The 12,075-nt window shown below is 41.6% G+C and overlaps 1 protein-coding gene across 1 annotated transcript in view; it reads right to left on the reverse strand.

Annotated features, from left to right (window-relative positions):
• Positions 1-4,000, reverse strand: part of sptbn2 (spectrin, beta, non-erythrocytic 2) — a gene marked incomplete at its 5' end in the record, with an annotated part of 58,011 nt that extends 54,011 nt beyond the window's left edge. The window contains one exon of the mRNA XM_079482359.1: positions 3,459-4,000. The remainder of the gene's footprint in view (positions 1-3,458) is intronic.
• Positions 4,001-12,075: the final 8,075 nt, after the last annotated feature.

The raw sequence follows: 12,075 nt of genomic DNA on the forward strand, positions 1-12,075 counted from the left end.
AATAGTCTCACATTTAGCTTGTTTATTTTAAAATTAACACATACCGCGGCCCAAGGCAGCGACAAACTGACAACATAAAACCTTTCTGTTATCATGTTTATAAACAAAATGTATTTAATTTTGTTTTTCTTGGTTGTTGTTTAGCTAAATTAAGCAGTGTCTGTTTAACGGATTTTGGGAACGAAATGCTTAGCGGGAGTTTTTTTCTTTATCTGTTTAATAAGGGCGATTTTTTTTTAACAGAAGCTAGTGCTTATTACAAGAAATGTTAGACAGAAATTTGGGCTTACCTGGTCATTAAACATAAATACTTTGAGTTTGTCATAGTGAATTCCAATAGAGAAAATCACTTGCTGCGGTCCATGTGATTGAAAACAATCTTTCAGTGAGCTATTTTTAGAGTGTGCACGCGACGCCCACATCCGACACAGGCAGACTGCTCGGTCCTACTTCTCTGTGTCGATGACGGCATGCAGTTAAAAACTAAACAAATTATAAAGAGCGGGAGACACAAACGGTATTTTGAAAAGTGGAGGGGACATGTCCCCCTTGTCTCCAGTGGAAATTACACCCCTTCGTGTACTTAACAACGTAAGATGAGTAAACGTATTCTGTGCATCCCGGGCACAAGTGCACCATTCGAGAGAACAGTTAACTTTTGTGGGCGGAGTTTGGAGGAGAGACGTGAACTGAAATGTTTGACAGTCAGAATTGCTTGCATGCATGTTTTTTGTCTTTGGAAAAACTTGCAGTGTATCCTATAATAATCCAACAGTTTTTGTTTTTTCATATGTTTAGCTTATAAAGTTGAATTACACTTTTTGATGAAGTATTTTGTTGTAGGGGTACAGAGTAGCTACAGTACATTCTTTCAGCAGTCAGTTATAGGCCTAATATAGGCAATTTATGGCTCAATTTTGTTTTAATTTAGCCTACGTGTTTTGCTCAATTTTATTTTAAGTTATATTGTATTATATTGAAAATCATATTCGGTATTTGGCCAAGAATTTTTTCGATTCGGTGCATCCCTAGTCTCGTGATCACAGAAATTATTTACCACGTTTTCTGAGAGGTGCACCTTCCTAAGTCTTTCCTAATACAAAGGATGCGTGACCATCGGAAGCAAACAGCTTGTGCTTTATTACGAAGTAAATAATTAAATTATTTATTACAGTAAATAAGGGTGGATGAGAATAAAGCGCAGACTGATGTTAAAAGAGTTATTAAGAGAGATAAAGTACAGGACCTGATTTATTTCGCCAAAACGTGGCGAGTTAATTTTAAGAAATTAATAAACCAAACAGTGCTCAATATTTTATCGAAAAGACCAATTAAACTTCTAAGGGCCATGCCAAATTGTCAGATCCATGATAAAACACCAGAGATCCAAATGATCTGAAATCCCAATGTGTTCGACTGGACTTGAAAACTTTAACACACCATTCCCTTGCAACTTTAAATGGAGTTAAAATGCTTATTAGTCCAAGATAAACTAGATCAAGACTCAAATATTCCTGACTCAGACACAAAGTTGTGTGTCATGTATCACTTAAAGACATTTCCTCCAAGCTAACTGAGCTGCTAAAAGACTTTTAGGCAGCTTCCCAGCTGACTTTTACATTAGATAAAAGCCTCACCTTCACCCTGGTCGAATACAAGGTGCCCTACACCATTTTTTGTTACATATACATCCTGAATATTGAAAGTCTTTCCTGTGGCAAAGTAACATAAGATGTGCAAATCTAAACCCAATTTAGGTTCTACACAAGTCTGAAATTTTGGAAATGATTCTAACCTGTTGTTGGCTGAGAACCCTGCTGACCCACGCTAACCCTTAAAGCTGATAAAGATCAAATCATCACTGTGCCCATGTCTAATGCCTGTGCTCTGGTCCCAATGACAGAGAGTGACAGTGGGCAGGTATGTAGAGGAATTAAGAGAAACAAAAACACCGGCAGTGATAATGATGACTTGGCTTACAGCAACACGGCGGTCCGAGCAGCAGGACAATAGTAGTCTCACTGACAGCAACATACATAGTGGATAGTCTGGGGGGGATTTAGACGGTCAGCAATCAGGGGGGCCACTGTCGCATTCCTCTCTCAACTCTACACCGATGCATCCATCCATTTAGCTCTTCATCCAGTCATCAAGGCGGCAAATGCAGATATCCAGCCAATGATTCATCAGTGCATTTGAGCAGATCTGTCTGTCCATCTGTCAGCTAATATGAATCCAACAATCTATTTATCCTTTATTCAATAATGTCCAACTGACAATTGTGGGTATATCTAATGATGAGCTTATTAATGATCTGCTGAAATATGTCAGTGAGTAGGACAACATGAAGAAAAGAGAGAGATGTGCAAGAAACCACTTGAAGGTCTCTTTGTCGAATATCCTAGCTACAAATGGGTATTTATAGTATAAAATCCTGTACTGTACGTATAGCTCAACTGGTAGAGCATTGCATTACCAGTGCAAATGTTGTGGCTTCAATTCCCAGGAAATACACATACTCATGAAATATATACCTTGACAGACTTTAAGCCACATTGGATAAAATCCTCTGTCAAAAAACAAAAACTCTTTTGCTCATTCAATCTTTTTTGCATGAAGGTCACTCATAAAGAAGTTTAATAACATTCAATTGCCCTGGTTGCTCTTCAGTTTAGAGATGTAACATGTAAAACGTGTTTCGATGAAAGGTTTTGGAAATCCCTGTCCAGATGACATGAGTGCCTCCAATAGAAACCTAATGGTCAACACCACCACAAGCACTGACCACAGATCTGACCGTAATCCTCCTCCATCCTACGCCGCATGCTGTGTTAATGTTATCAAATCCTCTGATCTCATCATATCACTCCATTTATACAACATGCAATAGAAGCCTCTGCCATGTCCAGTTTAATTCAACCATCAAATGTCACATTACAGCTGGTACGGTGCAATTGACAAAGTAAAACAAGGGTCGCGAGCTACAATGACCTCCCTCCAGAATTTGGTGAGGTTGTTTTCTAGTCATGGCTTCAGACTGCCAGTCGGGCCATACATCCCCCTCAATCGCCTATGACAAATCAAAATAACAGCAGATGGCACGTAAGCACAAGATGCGAGCAAAATCGCCTAGCCTCGCATTTATGAACGACAGATATTCTCAGTTCACGAATCAGTGTGATGAACTCGCATCACTGTGATGAACCGTGATGTTTGGGTGGAAAGCTCACATGTGATGAGACTCTAGGCAGGAATGAATGAAAGCGGTGTGGATCTACCGACACACGCCGAGACAAAAGGCGAGCAGCATGGTCATCCACAGATCCGTGTGTGTTAACTGTAACGTTACTACCGTGCCATTTCCCTATAACCACAAACACGCATGGTCGCCATTATTAAACAGTGATGATGACTAAAGCTTGATCCTTATATCAGCAGCCCGTTGTGAGCAGACTTACCAATGGCGCGGATGTATTTTCAAATCAAATGAATCGGGTTTTTCTTGGACGAAGGCAGAGGTGCAGATCACATAGGTGTTTCTCCTTTTCTCTCGGCGGTCCCGTTTTAAAATCCCCCTCTTTCGTTAAATCGGCATCCTTAAATGTGTTTTCCTCCCCGTTCAGCGCGAGCGGTTATGAAACATAAAGCGAATCCGTCGCGTGACGGTGAGCTCAGGTAACCACGCCAAGATAAAACCGTTACGTCCGTTTTCTTGAAAAGCCTTTTAAATGATAGCTTTGGTGTCCACGCGACCTCGTGCGTGCGTGTTTGGTCCCACAACGCCCGACCCTCCTGTCTTTAGTCCGACTAATAGACGAAAGAATGAATGATCGAGGGGGGTTGGGGGGATTTACTCCAGTAGCATCGTCGCGCACATACACACACAGCTCGAGCGAGTGGGACGCATATTATTTGTATGTTACACGCATTTACGCGCCCACGCACGGTCCACGCGGAGTGAAATCATGTCGATGCACCCGATCATTCCTCTCAATACAGTGCCAGGGCCAACATTTCCCATAGGTGTTTTAAACAATTGCGGCTTCCCAGGCTACTTGCGGATGGATATTTTATATTTGTATCGTACGCGATACTCTATAGATTTGTATACAGTATGTGCTCCCAGGGATCAAACCCATTGACCGTTCGGGGTTGCTATGCTTTGTCAATAGTGGTGAAGGAACACCTTGTTTTTTTGTCGTCATGATGTTAGTCAGATATGAGATAAGGCAACCGCGCAATGCTATTTTTCGAGATACATCATATGCTCCTGTCAATTCTCTCATCATGGGCTGTTTTGGAGCATTTGGATTCTTACTGGTACAGACTTCAGACCATGAACATTGGTTTAGCATGTTGTGTTTAAAACACAAATTCTTGCAATGGACTACTGAAAACATGTTGTATGTATGCCAGATAAGTATTCATACCAATATACCTCTATAGAATGGTGAACCCCTGTGAGCACTCTCACCATGATCTCAAGGAGATCACATACCACAGACATTCCAGGCTTCAGTATGCACATGTATTCTTCTGATGCACAAAATGTCATGACATATGAAAAATCGCCAGAAGATAAAAAGTGATTTCTGATCAAAGATTTGATCCACTTCCTGACTCGGTGGCTCAATTTCCTTTTTACATACAGCCCAATCTCTCTCGCTAATCCTTTGTCCCTCCCACCAATTATAGTTCCCATCCCTACCTGGTCTCCCACTTTTGAATAAGTCCACAATAGTTTGGGGACGACAAAGGGAAAGAGCTTAGTGCGCAGCAATGTGTGTATTGGGGCCGATGTAACGGGGACAGACTGGTTGAAGCTCTACATAGAGCTGCTTTCTGCTCACAACAGCACATTCAATCTCATATACAACATTGCTAAAGGATCTATACATAAGGCTAGCATAATGTTAAAAATTATATATACAGTACCATAAGGTACAATGAAAAAGAGATAAAGAATAGCATGAACTTTCACAAAGCACCCTTCTACAGCAAGTGAATGAATGAATGTGGCATCTCTCCTCTGCAGTAACACCTGCATTTCATCCAGTAGATCTGCCATTCAGGAACATTCACTCTCATGTGTCTGATTTTACCATGGTAAAAGCACGTGCCTCTGTCTCAACCTCAGTTTCACTGAGCACAGACTCTTCCTATGGCAGCTGTGTTTGTTTGTGTAAGGCTTTCTCAACATCTTAACTAGGATCACAGACATCATGCACTGTATTTCAAATTTTCTACCAGATAATGTTTTCAGTTCTCAATGGTCCGACCATGTCTTTAAAGGGATAGACCACCCAAAAATTTAAATTCTGTCATGAATTACTCATCCTCAAGTTGTTCCAAACCTATATACATTTCTTTGTTTGGTTGAACACAGAGAAAGATATTTGGATGAATGTTGGCAACTGATGTTTATGGGGCATCATTGACCACCATAGTAGAACAATTATTGTATTTGTTTTGTTCTGTTAAACACAAGAATATATTTTGAGGTATTTAGGAAAACAAACAGTTCTGGGGCACCTTTGACATATTACTTGCTAATGCTAACATTCTTTTAAATGTCTTTCTTTGTGTTCATCATAAAGTTCATGATACAGGTTTGAAACAATTTGAGGGTGAGTAATTCATGACAGAATTCTCATTTTTGGGTAGAGAATTCCCATTCATGCTGTCCGACCTACTAAAATATATTTATATTCCTCTCACAGTCTTCTGGAATCATCTCACTGGGACCACCAAACTATTTCTGTTCTTTCTCTCTTTCTCTCAGCACTAAGTTCCTACACTCCAGAAACAAGTTTTTGAAGGTCATCTTGCTGTTCCAGTTTAGACCAAAAAAGCGGTGTGCATAAAAATAGGACATGGAGTGAATGTAGGAAAGAGATGGAGTAAAAGAGAAAAGGATAGAGAGGAAAGGCGTGAAGAAGAGAAGGTGCACAATTTAGGTGATCTGATTTGGGGGCAGATAAGGTAGGTTGACTATATTAGTAAAGAATCCAGGTTACTCTCAACTCTAAAAACAGCTGTAGTAGTTCCTCAGAATCACCCCGAAACAAAAACTTAACAACAACAGCAGTAGGAATGCCGAATTTGCAGAACGTAGATCACAGTGATGAATAACAGTATTTTGAAACCAAAATTTGTTACAATAAGCAACAAGAAATAATAATGTAACATAAAGATCAATACCTACAGTATAGATCCAGATACACATGGTAATTGTAGAATTTTTAAGTTCTCATGAGTGGTAAAGGGATAATTTACCCCAAAATAAAAATCCAGCCATCATTTCTTCACCTATTGGCTGTATGACTTCTTTTTTCTGCAGATCTCAAAAGAAGCTGAACTGTGATAACCAAACAACATTGGACCCCAATGACTTCCAGTCTATGGGCATAAAAACATCCAGACATCTTCTCTTTTGTTCCACAGAGAAAGAAAAGTCATAAAAGCTTGACATTAGGGACAGAATTTTTAGTTTTGGGTGAACTTTTCCCATAAGACTGAAAATATATAAAGAATGATGAAGGGGCTAACATAAAATTTTCAAGAGGAAGTAATATATTTGTAAAATGCATTGTGTGAACACTGTCAAATGATATTGCCCTCAGAAAACACTATACAAACTAGCAAGGCTTGTATCTCTCCAATGTAACACAATCTTTAGGTTATGAAGCATTTAATCGCATTTAATAAAAACATTTAATAAAATAAAAGACAATCATGTTGCATGGATGTTATTCCTTAAACCACTTAACCACTGAGAAAATCATTTCATGAAATAACCCAGATACCCCAATAAAAATTCTGCCCTGCAAATTTGGCTAAAAACTATTTTAATCAATCACAGACTTAAAATAGCCATTGAAACCAGGACACACCAACTCATGCATACACTCTCTCACATAGATGCAAGCATTTAGAATTTTGCAGAATATGGGTATAGTCACATTGATTCAACTATGATCCCAGAGAGAAGCACAGCTTGATTCACTAGCAGGAAAGCTGTGACTTAGATACAAATCTTTGACCTCAATAAGAAAGAGAGCAGAGATAAAAAGAAAGAGAATTAAACAACATCGATAAAGAAGGAAAGAAAGAAAGAAAGAAAGAAAGAAAGGAAAAGAGTTTGTAGACAGATTTAAAGCAGGTCAACTGAGATTTAGCGTTATGCAAAATATAAATGAGGTGTGAGATCTTGTGACAGAGAGTTAGTTCTGATGTTATAGATGTAAAACATTGGGAGCTCTATTCTTAAGACACCATTTCATACATGAATAAAAAAATGTAAACTCTACAATTGAGCAAGTGTGTTTAATTCACTAAGAGCCATGAAGCAGGTTGAATTTGTGTGTCCTATATTTTAGGCACCTCTGGATTTAGAAATAAGGGACTTGCTGACCTACTCATAAGTGACTTTCTAATTATGCTAATTAAGACTGTGGCCTGTAGAAAAGAGGTGCTATTTTATATTAATATGAATGTAATAATTAGAAATGCATTATTAATATAAACACATTCAGCACTATCTAACAACCCGATGTATAAGCCATGGATTAAATATTGTATCTTACATAATAAAGTTGCATCTTCCTGTATGTAAAAATATAACCTACCCCCGCATTCTCTCCCTCTCTTCAATTGGAAAAAGAAGAGCCCAAACCCAGAACATGAGATGATTCTTGTTGCTATGCAACCAGTGTATGGAATGGTGTGTTATGCTGAGCAGTGTACTGCACTATATAACCATTCAAACGCAGATCCATCCGCATCATTGGCACAACAAGGTAATGCACGTGGGATCCTGAAATAAATGTAGAATATTTGCTAATATATACCATGATACATAAATACAAAATAATCTGAATATGCAATGGAAAAACATAAAAATTTAAAATCACTATAGAAGTTTTTTGTTTGTGTTGATGCCACATGTGATATTATCAATGGTGGATACCACATTAGGCAAGTCATCCTATCTTAGTACATACAAGTCAATAGATTTCCAGACATTTATTAAAGGTCAGGTGAATGTTGCTCTCAGATGAGGTTCCCCTGTGTGCAATGAAAAAAGAAAACAAGCAAGTAGGACTGAAACCAAGAACCTGCAAAACATGAACATTATTGTACTAACGACTACACCACTGTGCTTCTGGGCAACACCATGCTTGAATTTGAAGCCTTTCGAGCATTTTGCCAGTGCTTTCAGGGGTAATGGTATCTGACAGTAACATTCTAAGCCGTCAGACAGCGTTTTCCCTGCTATGACTAGCAACATAGAGCCTTCAAAGGATCTACATTCAATCGCTATCTGAAGTCGCAGGGGTCCAGTGGTTTGTGCAATGGGTCTGAAGACAGTATGTTGTTGAATTGAGGTTCAGCTTTCTTTTTTTTCTAATTCAAAACAGGGAAACCTTATATGACAGTAACTTTCTCAGTTGTCAGGATAGGTTCTCCTGCTTTAATGAAAATTGTAATGATATCAGGCTTGAATTCTGAGAACCTACTGTTGTGTAGTGTTAATGTTGGACAATAATGAGTTTCTATCCAATGGAACACAGGGGGAACAGTATCTGATAGTAACATTCTCAGCCGTCAGATACCTTTCTCATTGCTCTAACTAGCTACATAAAGCCTTCAAAGGATGCACATTGAATTTGTCTCCACCCCAAATTATTGTGGTCCAGTGTTAAATGCAATGGGTTAAAAGTCAGCAGGTTCTTGAATTGAAGCCTAGGTTTCCTTTTTTCGCAACCAGTAAAGGGGAACCTTATCTTACAGCAACATTCTTACCTGTCAAGATAGGTTCTCCTGCTTTGATGGAAATTGTAATGATATCAGGCTTGAACTCTGACAACCTGTTGTTGTTGTGGTTTTAAAAGTCACCAGTGTTACTGTGGAACAAGTATGACGGTAACATTCTCAGCCGTCAGATACCGTTCCCCTTGCCATGAGCACTTACCAGTGAGAATGAGAATTGGAGAATGGAATTTGCTCACTTCCCTCGACGATGGGGTAGCTAGGGGCTGCGTCGATGTGCCCAAGGTGCATTTGTGCACGCAAACGGCTGCCACCTGGAGACATCTACCAAGGCTCCCCTCCAAGGCTTGTAAGGTTTCGGCATCCTTGTCGAAGGCTTACAATGCTGCGGGTCAAGCTGCCTCTGCTCTTCACGCCACGGCCATCCAAGGCGTTGAAGGAGTTGCACGAGGGAAGGACTGACCGGGTCTTATGCAGGAACTCCGCACGGGACGCCACACTGCCAGCCATCGAACCACCCCACATGGAGAAGGTGAAGCAGATCGAACCCCTAGTCCCCCTGTCTCGGTCCCTGGGAGCCTGGTTGGCTTTTCCCAGACCATCACGGTTGGCTGGGGAGCTCGATCTGTCTCGGCTATGTGATTCAGTTCGCCAAGTGCCCACCCAAGCTTCGGGGCATCCCCTCCACCTCTGTCAGAGGCAAGGATACTCCCGTGCTTCGGGCCGAGGTTGCCTTCTAGCGAAGGGTGCAATCGAGCTCGTCCCTCTGGCCGAGATGTTCTCAGGGTTTTACAGCCCGCTTTTCCCCAAGAAAAGCGGGGGGTTGCGCCCCATCCTGGATCTGCGTACCTTGAACAGGCACCTACACAGACGCAGAAGCACATCCTAACATCTGTCAGGACTGCTTCATGGCGATTGACCTGAAGGACGCGTACTTTCATGTTTCGATCCTCCCTCGTCATCGACCGCTCCTGTAGTTCGCTTTCGAGGGACGGGCATATCAATGCTGGGTCCTCCCCTTCGGTCTGTCCCTGTCTCCACGAGTCTTTACGAAGGTCGTGAAGACCGACCTCGCGTCCCCTCAGGGGAGATCTGTTTTTCGTCACATAGACCGTCTGGGTTCAGGTCAACCGAGAGAAGAGCAAGCTCTCCCCTATCTTTTTCTCGGGATGGAACTTGACTCTGTCTCCATGACAGCTCGGCTTGCTCAGTCAGTGCTAAGCTGCCTGAAACTCTTTACGCAGCAGCCAGCGGACCCCCTGAAACAGTTTCAGAGGCTCCTGGGACACATGGCGTCCTATGCAAGGGTTGGTCCCCTTTGAGTTGATGCAAATGAGACGGCTCCAGCCATGGCTACAGAGTGGAGATCCCTGGAGAGCGTGGCACACCGTCAGCAGGCGTGTAGCCATAACGCCTTTCTGCCGACTCACCCTAACCCCCTGGTATTCGATGACCTTTCTATGGACAGGGGTCGCTCTTGGGCAGATCTTGAGGCGTGTCGTGGTAACAACAGATGCTTCCCTGCAGGGTTGGGGTGCTGTGTGCAATGGGCACGCAGTTTCGGGTCTGTGGACGGGCCCCCACCTGCATTGGCATATCAATTGCCTAGAGTTGTTGGCGGAGGAGGTTGCAACTTCTCGTGCATGGCAAGCACTTGCTGGTCCGGTCGGAATATCAACCGCCAGGGCGGCATCCGCTCACTGCAGTTATCACAACTCACCCGACGCCTCCTCCTGTGGAGTCAGCAGGTGACAAAGTCTCTGTTAGGCACACCAAAGTATCCAAAAGTTTTACTTTGTTGTTAATAATCAGTGCAGACATTAAACGTGTAGAAAGAGAAACCAAAAGTAAGTAAAAGCACAATCTAAGCTGAGCGGCCTGGACGTCGACCGAACGTGGCGGCACCATCTTGGTTCATCCATGGGTGTCACCGCTATCTCTTCCCCTCTGTTGTTATGCTGCCAAATCCTGAACAAGACACACGAGAGCCTCACTTGCATAGTCCAGCTGTGCAATCGCAGTCTGACTACCACCCATGGCTTCCATGGAGGCTCATTTAGTTTTTTGGGAATGTTTAACCTGCAAGATTAAAATTTCAGGGGCATTCTAAAACGCTTTAACACTGATTAACTGTTTCACAGCAGCAGCGTTTATTATGAGTAAGCTTTGACAGAAATTTGTTTTTGGTAGGTGTTGTTTAGTTAACACGTTAAGCCATGTTCAGTGTTAAATGTCACAGATTTCATGACATTTATTATGTCACTGTACTCTCAGTGATATAGTTATGCTGGCTACCTACAAACGAAGACAGCTAGGGTCGATTACGTTACATGAGCTAACAACACAGTTGACTTACCCTTCTAATGACGTCAAAGCGAAGCCGGCAGACTCCAAAGTTGAAAATCCATCACAAAATTCACGTCAATTTATACCACTCTCAGCTCTTAAAGAGTCTGAAGGGGATGAGGTAGTTGTAGTTATTAGAACGACGATGAAAAGTTAATAGTTGTAGTAATCCTGCAGGTCAAGAAAGCTATCTGTTTCCTTATTGATACACGTTAAAAGCACCCTGAGGCATTATAGGGATTATCTATTATATCTATTAAGTTTTGCTATGCACAGGTCTATGTCTTTTGAATTAAAGTGCGCAGTGAACTCTGTTGCCTTGAAACTTACGCTGGCACCATTCATTTCATATTCGCTCCCGGCTATCACTGCCTGCCAGTACGGTGGTGTAAACAGAATAGGTCACGTGACTGCCGGAGCTCTTTTCTGTCAGCAAAGCAGCCTTGTTACTCACTTGCTGTGCTTGCTAAAGGTTCAGTTTGCTGTTTGGTATTTAAGCTTTTTTGATTGATTTTGGAAAGTGTGATTGTTGAATAGTTTGGACTGATTTGTAATTAGACCTCTGCCAGTTTTTTACCTTGACCTTGTAGCAGTCAGGCACTGTGCACAGGTTTTGAATTGCAATAGGGGATAACAAAACATTATGAAAGCCAGAAACAAAACTTATAGATAATAACACAGCAAATGGCTGTGTTTGTAGACTGTGGACATAGCGCATAGTGGACTAACATGGTGCGGTCTGTTTGTAAGGTGGGGTCTTCAAAGGACTTAAAGAAGAGAAGGTGGATATAGATGTTGCAGAATCTAACACATCAGGATGCTCTTCATCATGCATGACAGATATAGTCATACCCTCAAAGTGCTCTGCTTCTACATAGCTCTATAGGCACACCCATAGTGTCACGTCCCCTTTCACCTTTGAGGGGTTAAATCAGATAGGTAATGAGATCCACAGTT

This window comes from Barbatula barbatula (genome assembly GCF_947034865.1).
Source record: "Barbatula barbatula genome assembly, chromosome: 2".
NCBI lineage: Eukaryota > Metazoa > Chordata > Actinopteri > Cypriniformes > Nemacheilidae > Barbatula > Barbatula barbatula.